Here is a 14,348-nt window from a genome sequence, read left to right as displayed (position 1 = left end):
GATGTTGGTTATGGCTTTTCCTGTGGATCCAAAACAGGTAGGTGTTGAAGCAAGACAGAAATGGACAGAAAAACATCAGATGAGCCACACTCAGTGGTGAATAGGATTGTAGCACAGACTGAAAGCCATTAATGATAAATTCTTCCCTCTTATTTTGATGTGATCTTGCCCTTCAGTATTAAGGAGAGTACTCCAGCTCTGTCTCATGGGGAAGTTCCATGGTGCAGCTGAGCTGATCTAGCATCTTTCTGTTTCCGAGAGGTCTCCCTGCATCTAAGTCTTGTGGGTCCTGCCTACTCCTTTGCTTCAACTCCAACACTCGTCTGACCCTGCGGTGAGTTGACCTAGCTGCCCTAAGACTACAGAACACTCCTGGCCTTTTAAATATTTGTTTTCAGATGTTTTAAGAAACCGAGTCTGCCTAAGGAGATGTCAGACGGACACCCAGCAGTGGACAACCACATCTAGGAAGGCAAATTGGAGTGGGCCATAGGGGTGGTGGAGATTAAGAAGCATGCTGTGAAGTTTGCATGTCTTGCAGGCCTGTACCTTTAGTTTCCTCATCTGTTACAACAGAAATCATAACTTGCCTATCTTACAGGGTTGCTAAAAAGACTTTAATGTGTGCATTCAAGGCATCGTAATTGGTGAGAAAGATCTTATAGAAGCAATCCTGCCTTACTGTATATAAGTACTGAATGTACTGCTACTTTTGCTATAAAATTTTATTTCTCAAGAGATGTCATAAAGCTGTTGAATTACCATTGATAATGGTAATTCTGCCAGTCACATACGAGCTCTTCTACTGAGGAATGATGCTGCTCTCTTAGCATTAATAATTTTGTGGGAAGAACGGGGCTAGCTGTTTGAATCATTGAAGGTTGCTAGGAGAAACCTGATAGTGTTTCCGTAGGGCATACCGATGTAATTATAGAAGCTTCTTTGGAAAATTGATAAGGTGTCAGTTATTTGTAGCTGCTCTTCAGAGCAAGTAAAACAATAACAGATGTTGAACAGAGTGGATGACCTGCTTGTATCCTGATTTTCTTTGCAATTGCACGTGGCCTTCCAGGAGATAGGCTTGGGTTTGCATTTAGTCTGTTAGAGCTCTGGCTGCTATGGGTGCAGTTTTGAGAAGCAGCAATAAAGGACATTTGCTGTAAGTCCATAGGAGTCGCTTTGTACTTTGGCTTTTGGCTTTTGCAAGGAGAGCAACAGATCCAAGAATCACAGAACACATTGCATGGGGCATTGTTATGAAACTGTAAGTGCCTTGCTATGCTCTGCTTAAAAATTTTTATAAGTTAAAATGTTGAAGCATTGAGAGGGAATAATCCTGCAACATACGTAACGCTCTATATAAGAAACAAACACTGTTTTATTGTAGAACATCCCTGTGTATGTGCTCTCCAGCCCAGTGGGAGGCTGACTGCCTAGCAGCAGATACTGTCTGTAATCAGATCCCTGCAGCTCTGCATAGCACTAGTACATCTGTCTAGAATCTTGCAGTGGTTTGCTTTATTTCACTGTTCCTATTGCTCTCTGTGAGATGGATTTCTTCATCTGAAGTGAAAATTTGTAAACATGGAAGTGCAAACTAAAGCGTGAGTTACATTTCTGAAAAGCCACATTACTGGTTTCAGTCAACTGATACATCAATGTAACATATTTTTTGGATGTGCGCTTTAGCTTCTCAAGCTTTAATCAACGTAAGACATGAGGTGATAGTATTAGCTCTCCAGCCTTTTTTGCTTACATCGGTTACAAGACTTCGGAAAGTACTTTGCTTCAGATGCTAATTGTAGTTAAGCAACTAAAAAAAATCTGATGGATTTGAGATGGTATTATTTTATGGATGTTTTGCCCTGAAGGCAAGGGGGAAATCCATGAATCTTGTTAATACTGTCTCCTACCTACTTGATATCTGGTAGAAATAACAAAAGAAAGTAATAAATATATGCAAGATAATTAAATGGGCCAGATAGGCATTGCAGACAATTCATAGCTCTCTTGCAATACCAAGGGTAGAATATCTCGGTCTACATGGATGGAAACAGGAAAGAAGTTTTAGAGAGCTCCTAAGACTTAATTCTATACTTTGATCATTCTTGAGAGCAAGGGGAAGAAAATAAGGTTTGTTAGCAGCCCCCTTAAATGCCATGTTTGCATGGGATCTTTTGGAGTTTGCTTGCTTAAGCACTTTGTGTCCAGTAGGGATGGACAGGAAAGGATGGAATATTTGTTTTATGTTTTTTGTGGTTATCCATCTGTAAAATGTTGTTTACTCCCGTTCTTAGTGATAGATTTTTGATGGGTTACTGTAGGAGTGATACTGCAGGGAATACTTGGAAGATACTGACACACTGTAAATCTGCCAGGTGCATTAATTTATGAAGTTCTTTGTTCCTATATGATAATCATCTTTGGGGATTTACTTTTTTCAAGATTACTGTGGTGGAAATATTATCCATTCACTGTCCATGTTACAGTTATTTATAAGTATATTTAACATGTTTGGAATGGTGTATTACATTTCCTTATGCTCTGTTACGGCTTTGCAGTTTAATGCATGCACTGAAATGCTCATCCCAGGAACATTATGAGTTGGTTACTCATCCTTCTTTTCAGAGATAATCCTAGTAGCCTTTCCATATGCACTTTGACCAGTGGCACCAGCGTTACAGAGCTTCTTGTAGGAGAGAAATACATTACAATGTGGATGCAAGGAGAAGTAGCAGTGGCAGTAATACAGCCATTGTTGTGATGGCCTACCATTACAAGCAAGACAGGATGTTTATATATTATGTCTTGGTTTATATCTTTTTAGAAAGAGATAGGCTGATTTCAGGCAAATGTATAATCTTTGGATTACGTATGATGTATAACAGATTTTTTAGTTTGTTTTGTATCTTGCATCATTTTGATCAACAGCCCAATAGAGAGTTGGTAGGTTGACAATCCAGTGAAGTCAGCATCTGTATCAGGTATTATTAGAGGTTTTAGAATAACTGAGTAACTAGATTTTCCCAAATTTAATTTAGGTTTTTTATTCTTTTGATAGTTAGGAATAGAGTTTTTGTAGTCTGATATTTCTGTTCATTGGTTTTGTTTTATGCTGTCATTCAGTAGACCAGTAAATGAATATAGTTATTGGGGTAGAATTTTCTTAAAATGTCATTGTTGAGTTACTTAATTTCAGAAGCTTTGTATCATCCTTATGAAATACTGTATGTTTTACCTTTTTATTGAAGTTTGTTTTGTGCATCCATCTACTGCAGATCAAATGTAATGGCTGTTTCAAGCAGATGCTGCAGTGTTGATTTCATTGCAATTTAGCTAGTATAGGTAACAAGAAAGCATATATTTTTCTCCTAGTGACCTCCTGGTATTCTGTGGTCTGTGCATAATAGCCTCTTAATGGAGAAAGCATTGAGGTGTCATGGCAGCATTAGATACTGAAGTAGTATACTGTCTTATGTTCCTTGAATCTAAAAAGAAACTGGAATATACTGATCCTCTTAAGCTATAGAATTGAAATCCTGAAAAAGATGTTTTCATGTAATTTGTTTTAATAGACTTTGTAAGCTCAAGGGGACCACTGACACTGCAAGATTATGATGTTACTTTGCCAAGCTGCTTACCAGAAAAAGCAGCCGAATTTTGCTTGAGCAGTTTGCTAGCAGACTTTCTCAACACAGAAGAACCTTCAGTGCAGATGTTGAGTTTTATAGAGGAATCGTCAGGGTGGATTATAAGTTACCAGTTTTGGTCGTTGTGGGTTTTTTGTGGGTGTTGGGTTTTTTGTTTTTTGTTTTTTGGGGGTTTTTTTAGGTTTTTTGGTGGGTTTTTTTTCACCCCTCTAATTGTTCCACTTTTTCACCCCTTCACATAGACATACAGAAATAGCACTTATTATAGTAAGTATTGGGCTTTTATATAGCTCTGGAGGTACTTTGTGAAGTACTTAACTGAATAAAAAAATGATTGTACTAAACCAAGTTTGTCTAAATGTATAGTAATTCTAGGCACAGAAGGAAAAAAGTGACTGTATGTAACATAGCTTTAAAATTTTAGGTCAAAATTATTTATTAAATGATCTCAAATTGCTTTTGGCTGGAATCTGCAACCATGATGGAATCCTAAGGAATTTACAGTCATGTTCAAAAAAGAAGGCATCCTTTGCATGAGCGAAGCGTGAGTGCTGCAGGAGTATGCCCTATATTAGTCAGATTTAGCAAAAGAAACCTGCTAAATACCGCCTCATCTACTAAATGCAATAATATTACTTTCCAAAATCCAAGTTTTCAAAATGAAGTAGAAAATGTATGAAGCTGACATTCTTCAGTCAAGCCAGTCTTTTCTGTGGCTGTTTTGAAAAGTTTACCATCTTCATCTGGAGATCCTTGTTCTGCTTGGGAAAGGCAGTAAGGTGAAACTTGGCAATGGCAAAGAAGAAAATCCAAAGAATGACAATGGGTATTTTTTTTCCTGGTTAATGATGGGTATCTTTAGCTTTGTGTGTATGTGAATGCATTAGCTCTGTGTGAATATTTATCTAAAAGGTATAGATTTAACTGTGATAATGTTTTTCAGATTCTGAATCTGAGCTTTAGCAATTAAAAAAAAAGGACATTAATCTTGTAAGCATAGGTTAGGTAAAGATGTATTTAAAGAGGCATTGAGAGTTTTGTGTTGAGGAAGAGAAATAACTTGGTCCAAGAAGTTTAAGTTACTGCATTTATGTAGCTTCCTGAGAGAAAAAGGTAATAAAATTAATAACAGGACTAGCTAGAAAGTAATGAGAATATTACTTAAAAAACCACAAAATGCAAATTTACAACATTTGTTTACTTTCTTGGTGAAACCTGAATGTTTGTTCAATGGAAGAGCATTTTCATAACTTCATTTTGATTATAGTTAGAAGCAAGCACTGTCTGCTAGTTGTACAGAGTTAAATGAATTACCCAAAATTTGGCTATCGTGAGACGTTGCCATGTTAAGAAATAGAAGTATCAATACAATATGAAAAGAACAAATTTTAAATTAAAAATTATACCTTTCAAAGGCTTGCTGTTTGCAGATTGACAAAGCTGAATGGGAAGAATTGGCATCTCAACTAATTTTTAGTTAATTATAGAAATTAATTTTATAAACAAAATTTGAATAGTCTCTTTTTTACATTGACAGTGTTGAAGTGAAATGTTCAGAATTCCTAGTTAAAATAACTCGCGTTGCTCCCTGAATATACTTTCCAGAGTTTCTGAAAATCTGTTTCTGTTCATTATCATCTGTGATCATTTTAACACATATTTTTGTATCGTATTTAAGGAAATAGAAGGCACAGTCCTTGATAGCTGTCCTTCCACTGAATAGCTCTGTAATCAGCAATTTTTGCCTATTACAGAATTCTTACTAGAAAGGTGATAGTGTCACAGTTATGCAAGAAGAATGATAGAGCTGTTTGCTTACTGCTGTTTCTTATCCCCACTTCACAGTTTTCTATTTTATCGGTGTAAACTTGCATATATCTAGAAGAAATATCTGGCCAGGATGTATTGAGAATCATGACTGTGAAGACCTCTGCAAAGTAAAGCTATTTGACAGAAGACCGCTGTGCTAATTTACTTAGGGGCAAATCTGCCTTCCTGCCTTCAGCTTACCCACCAGAACATGACTGTCCGTAGAGGATGCTTGCTTCTCCCTAGCCTCCCTGCTTCTGTCTGTACAGGTGACCAGTCAACTCTTGGCATATAATGTGGACAGAGCAGCTCAGAAACATCATTCATGTAACTGGGCACATATGTATGCAGCTAATTATGCCCTCTCTAAGTCTTGCTAGTGAAACACCTCGCTTCTGTACAGCAGTCTTTACTTTGCTGCAAGCATCCATTTCAAGCTCCTGGCTTTTACAAAGGCCTCATCAGTGACGCTTGTCAAGGTTGCGTCTAAAGCAAATCACTCTTAGAGTCTGTATTCATGATATTATATGCTGCTTCTAACCTAGAAACCTTGGCACAACCTTCTACAACCTTGAGGAAAAAACATGGAACTTGAAGCAAAGGGGACAGGTATGGGGAGGAGGTGAAGCTGTTCCTTAGCTTTGCATCTCTTTATTGTGAGAGCAAGAGTATCCCTCCTCTGCATCTAGACCTCTAAGCGGTGGTTGTGGGTTGGGTGCAAGTCCTCCAGCAAATACTGAAATCTTTAGTTATGGTGTATTTGAGAGTCAGGACTAGAGTTAAGTTCTTAATCCCAAAGCCAAAGACCGAGAAACCCAAGTTCTTTGAAAACTGCAACTCTTGTCTTTTTGCATTAAAAAAAATACAATAAAAAAAAAGAAAATCCAGCCCACTGAAGGTCTCCTGCCTTGATGCACAGCTGTAGCCAAACAGCCTGTGGTGAACAAAGGGCTGCGTGGTGGGAAGCTCGTACTCCTCATCCACTGCACACCTGTGATGCGGCTTGCAGGCATCACCAGGAGTTTCCTCCCTGCAGGCTGACGCAGTGTCCTTCCCTGCTGCAACACGCCGCGCTCAAACCGCTTCACTGCGATTATCAGATTCCTGATTGAAATACGGCTTGCTGTCCAACAGAAATAATTCTTGTTTATGAGGCTCTTCTGAATTAGACAAACTGGTGGCTTCTGATATTTTCTCCCTTCGTATTCCCCTCCTTTTTTATTTCATATTTTGTTTACAGTGTTGCAGGGCATGCGTCACATACAGTGGTGTATTGGGATTTTGGGGGAGGATATCCAAACTTCAGTGTATGTTCATACAAAAGTATTCAAAGAGCCTGTGGGCAGATATTGGAGATAATTAGGAAGTAGCTGGAACTGCTGCAGGCTCAAGGGATGTTTGCAGGCTGCAGAGCGTTCCTATGGGAAAGAAATTGCTCTGTAATTACAGGCAAGGTCAGTGCAGTCAGTTCAATGGAAAAGATATGGTAAGAGCTGGGGCTCCGTCCTTTGAAGATCTTTGAATGTCATTAAGGAGACACAGTTGTTACCACTTTTTAAGCAAGTGTCCCCTGAAGTATACATTGTGAAGTGTTGTGAGGATTGCAGCCCTTCCTTGAGAGAGAAGATTGACACTTGTAAGAGAAGGGAATTTCTTGGTTGGGCTTCACATTTCTTTTAATCTCTGAAGATTTTGAATGTGTGTTTCAGTGGTGCAAGTCTCCAACTTATTTAAAAGGCTGATATATCTTATTTGTACATTTTTATTTTCTGAAACAGGACTTTTCAACATCTGTCTGAAGTATTTCAGCCCACTTCAGTTTATTTGAAAATGAGGCATATTCTCATGGCTGATGAGTAGCTTTGGCTCCAGTATGTTGTGATAGCCATCCTAAATTCATCGTCAAAAGGCCAACTTTGCATCCCTCCCTTCTGAGGGTTAACCCTTGAGTTCAGAAATATTCTGTGCTCAGTACTTGTCATCAGAAGCCTTCATGTGGCAATAGTAGTTGCAAGTACTCCTCCCTTCTGCTCCTTGCTCGTGCTGTACAGCTTCACCTTCTCCATTTTGCCAGCTTTATGTGGGACTGCGCTGGGACTGTGCTGGGGATTGATTTGGCTTAAAACAAACTAAACCAAAAAGCTTTTGAGCACAGTTCAAACTGATTGAACTCTAGGCTGCTGTGGTGCCATGCCTTCCACTCCCTTTCCTACACTGACAATAGTGCTGCTGCATGTGCATAGTGAGTTCACTAAGGGAAGCTCCCTTAAAACTGATTGCTGTTTTGGAGGGTAAGTTTTTGGCAAGATCAGCTTCATGATTGGAATGTTGCTGACGCTTGCGTTAGGAGAGGCTGGAGGGGTATGGCTTGTCACAGGGAAGCTGAGGGTGTGCCTGAATCAGGCAAACCGGATTTATATTGTGAACCTTCATTTTTGATATTTTTAATTAGCTCATTTCTCTGATGTAGTTCGGAGTGTAGCACCTTGAATGATCATCCTGGCTTAAGTGAGGGGCATAGTGTGCTGTGCTAGGCATTGATAAAGTGATCAGAACTGTGGGAGCAGAAATACTTTTATTTGTCTTGCAGGTGAATGCTTTGTATTGTGAAGTCCAGTCTTCAATTATTTTTCTGGTTTGCTTCCCTGACATGTAAGCATAACAGATCTGACAGTATTTGACTCAGACATTTCCCATGTGTGTGTTCGACCAGTAGGTGATTAACTGCACTGGCAGCAGTTCTTTCACAAATGGTTATAGTATTTATTCACCTAAAATATACACTTCCTAAGAAAGTGTTTAAAAAACCAAACTAAAACAAAGCAAAACCCCACGCCTAAGTTAGGTTTTCTCTTTTGGTAGGTTCTGTTTAGCTCAGATATCCTTAGTGTGGAGGCTGAGTCTGTTTGGCAGTGCTTTTATCGTTTGTAACTTCTTTTCCCTATGAGCAGCATAACTGTTTACCTTACTTCCTGCACTTTTAACGATTTACTGAATTTAATGTCTTCATGAATCTGTCTTTTGGAGAATGTGTATAAATTTGGCAACTCCCATTAATAGCTTCTAACAATTTTCTTAAGGACACTTAGTGTTTTTCTTGAAAATATGTCTCCTGAAGGCATCTTAACATTTGTTTCTTGCTCATTCTTCCTAACTGTATTTTTTATTTTAACTCCCATTTAATTGGATTGTGTAGCATGAAGCATTGAAAGTGGAGTATAAATAATAGTTCTAGAAATAATAGAAGTATTTCCCTTATTTTTCGTATAAGAGCTACACAGGAAAAAAGATCTTGCACCTTAAAAAAATGTAAACAAGATACATATATTGCCTTCTCCCCCATTACAAGAAGCCAGGAGGGTTTTAGCACGTCAGAAATACCGATCAGCTACTACTGTTTATTTTCACTTCTCTGAGAGTGTAATTTGGTGGAGGACATGGTTGTAAGCTTCTCAGAGCATCGCATTGAAATAAATTTTGTCAATATTCAGAAGCAATGTCTGCTGAACAGCCACTAGTACAAGCTTCACTTCTCTCAATATGCCAACAGATACATTTTCTGTCAGTTTTATTTGCTTAACAATATATAGGTGCATATGACTAACATTACAGTGTCTGTATTAATGGGCTGGCAGTTACTGTCACAGTGCCTAGCATTACGCCTTTGCTACGTGTCTCTTTCTGTGCAGCTATAATGGGGTTACAGATTTCTTTATGTCTCTGTTCAGCATGGCAGACTGTCTTGTCCAGGCCATGCAGCCCTCCCTGAGCAGGGGAAGAACCTCTAGAATTACCCAAGGACAAACGTGGAGAGAAAACCATTTAGGAACAACAAAACAAAAATCAAGCATCTTCTAACTTTTTTTTCCTCCCCTCTCCACTCTCCCTTCATTTTTTTCAGGGGTGAAGCACAACCACTAGTTAGCTTATTGGTATTTGTTTAGAATCATGTCTTCCAAATTAATTTTGTATTGTTGTGTAATATGAAAGAACGGTGTTAAACTCAGTGACTTATACCACAATGGAAGGTGAATAAAGCAAAGATAATTAGAAGATATGAGTAAAAGAAGTACTTATTCCGGTCAAAATTACATTTTCTCACTATAGAATTGCCCCTTTTTTAAAGGGGGAAAAAAAAAAATCCTTTTGCTTCCAAACTAGTTATCTTTTCTTGTGTGTACTTTAGCCTTTTAGGAAATGAGTAGTTAATTTTGTTAAATAATTCTCTTTCCCTTTGGATAGGATTATTTAATAGTTTATGTTACTTTATAAATTGGACTAAATAAACAACAAAATGTGTCATCTTGCCAGCTTCTACCCTATAGTATTTAGACTGTAATATAATGACTGTATTACAGAATGTGCCAATTTTGTGATACACTGTTCAGCAGTAACATTGAAGGCTACTCCCACAGTCCCCATTTGATAGCTGGTGGGATCATCTGACTGTGCAGAACCAGTTGTGGTTTGATCCTTCACAACAAAGTACAAGTTTGTGGCGTCTCATTTTTTAAGATATCTTGCTGTCTTCTTGGATTCTAGTTTATATTTTTTCCTTTTTAGACTATGAAGGGAGGGAAAACCGCAATTTCCTTTGACCTCATGCAAGGTCTGACAGGAAGGAAATCTGGTTAGGCTAGAAAAGCCTGGAATCTGGTAGCCTGACTTTTCAAAGACTCTGTAGCTAACATTTCTTTCCATAAGATGTTTGGGCAGTCAGAATCTTCAAAATGCAGGCTCTGAGTCCTTTTTTGTTTTGGTTTGGGATTTTTTGAAGATACAATTTAGAAATAGTGCGTACTCACCTGAATTTTCCTTCCCTTCTTTCCCTCCCCTCCCCATCTCCTTTTATCCTCATCTTCACATACTCTGCTCTGGAGCCTTGAAGAGTAGGGTTTTGAATAAACATAAAGTGCTGAAGAGCTTGCTGCAGAATTGGTACACTTGGCCGTGCATGACTTCTTTCTGTCGACAAAAGAGACACTTCAATGAAAGATGCATGAGAACAAGCAAATATTTTCCTGGTTGTCCAGCTGTGGCTTAACACACTTTATATGAGTTAATGGAAACAGTTAGGAGATAAAAATGCTGTCATTAAAATACCACAACCACTGTTAATAAGCTCATTCTCATTTCTTAAAATGAATATCTAAATTTATTTCTATAATGTGGAAACTTCTTGCTGGTTTTGGATTTGAGAAGAGCTACACTTTGAAAGCAAAACTGAATAAAATACTTGTGGATCCTTCTTTCCTGTGTTACAGGTCTAATATGTTTTTCTCTCATTAGGTGTCTGTACTTAAGAAATGTTTTACAACACAGGGCTTAGATTCAAAACAGTATTAGAGAATGAGCTCAAGAAACATCTCCCTTTCTTGAAGGGAAAATCAAGAGCAGAGGTATTTTCAGCTACTCTTTTTAAGTGAGAGTAAAAGCAGGTAACTGCAATTTGTTGATATTTAGTGTCCTAGTAGTGCTAGAAATAATGTAACAGCAATGATGAATTTTTTTTTTCAGAATCAAGTATACTTGTATGATTAGCCCTTGCCCTGCTCTGAAAGAAAAGATGCATCAAGTTTGATTATAAAAAAAGTGCTATTAAAAATTTAGTTGGGATGAGTTTCATCTGGAAGACCAAGTCCCCTTTATGTGGGAAGCCCAAACTGAATTCAGACTAGTGGTAAGATAATGCAAAATAACACTTAGCCCTTCTATAATGCTTTTTATCCTCAGCTCTTACACACGCTCTACAATGGATGTAGCAGCCATTACCCTGTTTTTTCATGGTGGGGAAAAAGAAGGCAAAAAGCTTGGTTTGAACGTGTGAAAAGGAACAGAACTGTGGGACTGCTGTGAAGGAAGAGGAAGGAGGGGGTGTCTAAATTAGTTACTGGTGTTCTTGAGGGAAGACTATCATCTGAATCATTTAATTATTTCTTAGGAAATACTGAGAGGGTAGAAATGAAAGAGAGAGGAATGGAAAGAATTAAATCTTAATATATAATATATGTAATTTTAATTCAGCCTGTCTTTTGAGTGTTTGACACTACAGTCTTGAAAGTATTTTTAATAAGTACAACATAAAGGAACTGTTGACCCCCAGTGATTTAAAGATAAAATATTCTTGTAGGGTGTACTGTGGAGAGAGAGAGAGGTGTTTGAATAATGACTGACTTTATTCATTTTGTAGCTATTTTAGATTTTCATCTCTCCCTGTCCAGCATTCCTAATGCAGCTAGGATATTTTTATAAGAATATAATTATTTTTTAAGGAGCTTTTGGTTTGTCTCATTTTGAAAGTGATGGTAAATGGGACTAAGGTGAGAGAAGGTTGTTGGCCAAGACACAGCAGAGTCCTTTTCTCAAACTTGTTAATTTTATATGCAGTGAATAAGGATAGAAATTGCATACAGATTTTGTGCAAAGCCACTGCATCTACAGTTGTCTGTATTTTAAAATCCACTTGTAAAGTCACAGTACTTGCACAGTTCAAGCAATTCTGTTTAATGCTTACCTCATGCTGCTCTAACTGATGTTTCAGAGACTTTCTCTTTTCTCAATAAACCATCTTTTTTTATTTCTCTGTAGGCTTGCATCATAATAGACATGCCACTAATCTATAATGTCAACTCTTGAATGCAGATGTTTGTTAGTAAGGCTCCAGTGGGTATGGAAATAATAACACTGATCCTTGACAGGATCAAGTTTGTATATAGGATAAGTGCAGAAATTCTTCCTCAAACCATTGTGTTATGAAAGATTTGAAGTTTTTCTGACATTTCCTTTATAGGAACTTTCTTAGGACTGTAATTGAGAAACAGCATAAATCCGGAGAGTACGGGTGACACTTCTCATATGCTCGTCGTGCTATGATGAAAAAAATGGTAGCAGCCATTATTTTTAAATCTTCAGTTAGTTGTAATGCTGGAAAGTTCTGGTAGTGACTCACCAAACCTTATGGACAGTGCTCCTGATAAGTGTGCCAGCCGAATAGTGTTGTAAACTACTTTATGACTTCACCTTTATATCTGTAAGTTTTTCTTATCATTTCCTCTTAAAAGAATTCTTACTGATAACCCTCAAAATGTGAGTTTAGTACAGTGCCGTATGTACTACAGACAAGATAATTTTTACAGCTTTGATGAATGTCATGAATGCAATTCTACATTTAAATGAACTCTCTTTAGCAGTAACTATAGATACAGTAACTGTATGTATGTGTGCGCTTCAGATACAACTTCTGGGATATCCTGGACAGCCTTTTGCTTGGTCTCTTCTACAGTATTTACACTCTTCTGTATATAACTGACTTTAGGGAATTTCCCCCTTCTTCAAATGGAGACTTTTGAAATTTAAAAAGACTACTTTTGAGTAGTCTTTTTAAGAGTAGTCTTTTTAAAATTAATCCATATTGATTCAAACTCCTAAAGCTTTAATTTTGGAGTACCTTAGATCTCTGTAAAGCGGTAATTTAAGCCCTGGAGGAAACTTCTCAGTCTCCTTTGAGACTATTAGCACTGTACTTTCATGGTTTGGAGTATTTTTCATATGAGGAAAGTCTGAGAGAGCTGGGTCTGTTCAGCCTGGAGAAGGAAAGGCTCAGGGAGATATTTTCGATTTGCATGAACACCTCATGGAGGGAATGAAGATGAGGGAACTAGGCTCTTTGCAGTGGTGCCCAGTGGCAGGACTGGAAGCAGGGGGCACAAACTGAAACACTGAAGGTTCCCTCTGAACATCAGGAAATGCTTCTTTTCTGTGAGAATGATTGAGCACTGGCTCAGGTTGCCTGGAGAGGACGTGGAGTCTCCATCCTTGGAGAGATTCAGAAGCTGCCCGGATACAGTCCTGGGCAACTGGCTGTAGATGACCCTCCTTGAGCAGGGTGGTTGGACCAGATAATGTCCAGAGTTCCCTTACAACCTCAACCATTCTGTGATTCTGTGTGCCTTGGGGTCTAACTCTGTGTTTGCTCTGTCACTGAGACCTCCCTTCTCTACCCTCACTCCAAAGTTGTGGAATCTTTGTTTAAGAGTTTGCCCCAGTGACTGTGGCCAAAAGAAATTTCTTCTCTGCCCTCCCCATGCCCTAATGTATCCTTTCTGGATACATTTCATTAGTTATTGTCGTGGTTTGAGCCCAGCCGGTAACTCAGAACCACGCAGCCGCTCGCTCACTCCCCCCCCCTTCTTCCTCCCCCCGCTCCCGGAGGGATGGGGAGGAGAATGGGAAGAATGCAACTCCCACGGGTTGAGATAAGAGCAGTCCCGCAACCAAGGTATAACACAAAACCACTACTGCTACCACCAGTGATAATAACGATTAGTGAAATAACAAGGGGAGAGGATACAATTGCTCACCACCCGCCGACCGATACCCAGCCCGACCCGAGCAGTGATCTGGGCCTTCCGGGTAACTCCCCCCGGTTTATATACTGGGCATGACGTGCTGTGGTATGGAATACCCCTTTGGCTAGTTTGGGTCAGGTGTCCTGTCTCTGCTTCCTCCCGGCTTCCCCTCCTCCCTGGCAAAGCATGAGACTGAGAAAGTCCTTGGTTGGAATAAACATTACTTAGCAACAACTAAAAACATCGGTGTTATCAGCGTTGTTCCCAGGCTGAAAGTTAAAAAACACAGCACTGCACCAGCTACTAAGCAGGAGAAAAATGACTGCTATAGCTGAACCCAGGACAGTATCCACCCCTTATTCCATACCATTCACGTCATGCTCAGATCCCACATCTCTCAGCACACCATCACCCCTGTCCCATATATACACATATATATACACCCACACCCACACACAGAGAAAGATATCGTTCCCTAGTCCATGGACCAATCCCTGTAAAATTGCTGAACTCATCCAGTCCATGATGTCAGGTTCCATCT

General features: G+C 38.9%; 1 protein-coding gene and 1 long non-coding RNA gene across 2 annotated transcripts in view; both read left to right on the top strand.

The window, feature by feature from the left end:
- Nucleotides 1–340: 340 nt before the first annotated feature.
- On the top strand, nucleotides 341–3,895 carry LOC115613460. Its single transcript, XR_003993393.1, has 2 exons — nucleotides 341–3,762; nucleotides 3,832–3,895. It is a non-coding gene; the product is annotated as an uncharacterized LOC115613460 (long non-coding RNA).
- A 5,650-nt stretch (nucleotides 3,896–9,545) lies between these two features.
- TULP4 (TUB like protein 4) overlaps nucleotides 9,546–14,348 on the top strand; it is a 138,010-nt gene continuing 133,207 nt past the window's right edge. Inside the window, 1 exon segment of the mRNA XM_030498860.1 lies at nucleotides 9,546–10,897. The gene's annotated coding sequence lies outside the window, so the exon portion shown is untranslated.

Source organism: Strigops habroptila, chromosome 10, assembly GCF_004027225.2.
Source record: "Strigops habroptila isolate Jane chromosome 10, bStrHab1.2.pri, whole genome shotgun sequence".
NCBI classification, from domain to species: domain Eukaryota; kingdom Metazoa; phylum Chordata; class Aves; order Psittaciformes; family Psittacidae; genus Strigops; species Strigops habroptila.
The sequence above is the reverse complement of the archived record's forward strand: the minus strand, read 5'-3'. Positions and strand labels throughout refer to the sequence as shown.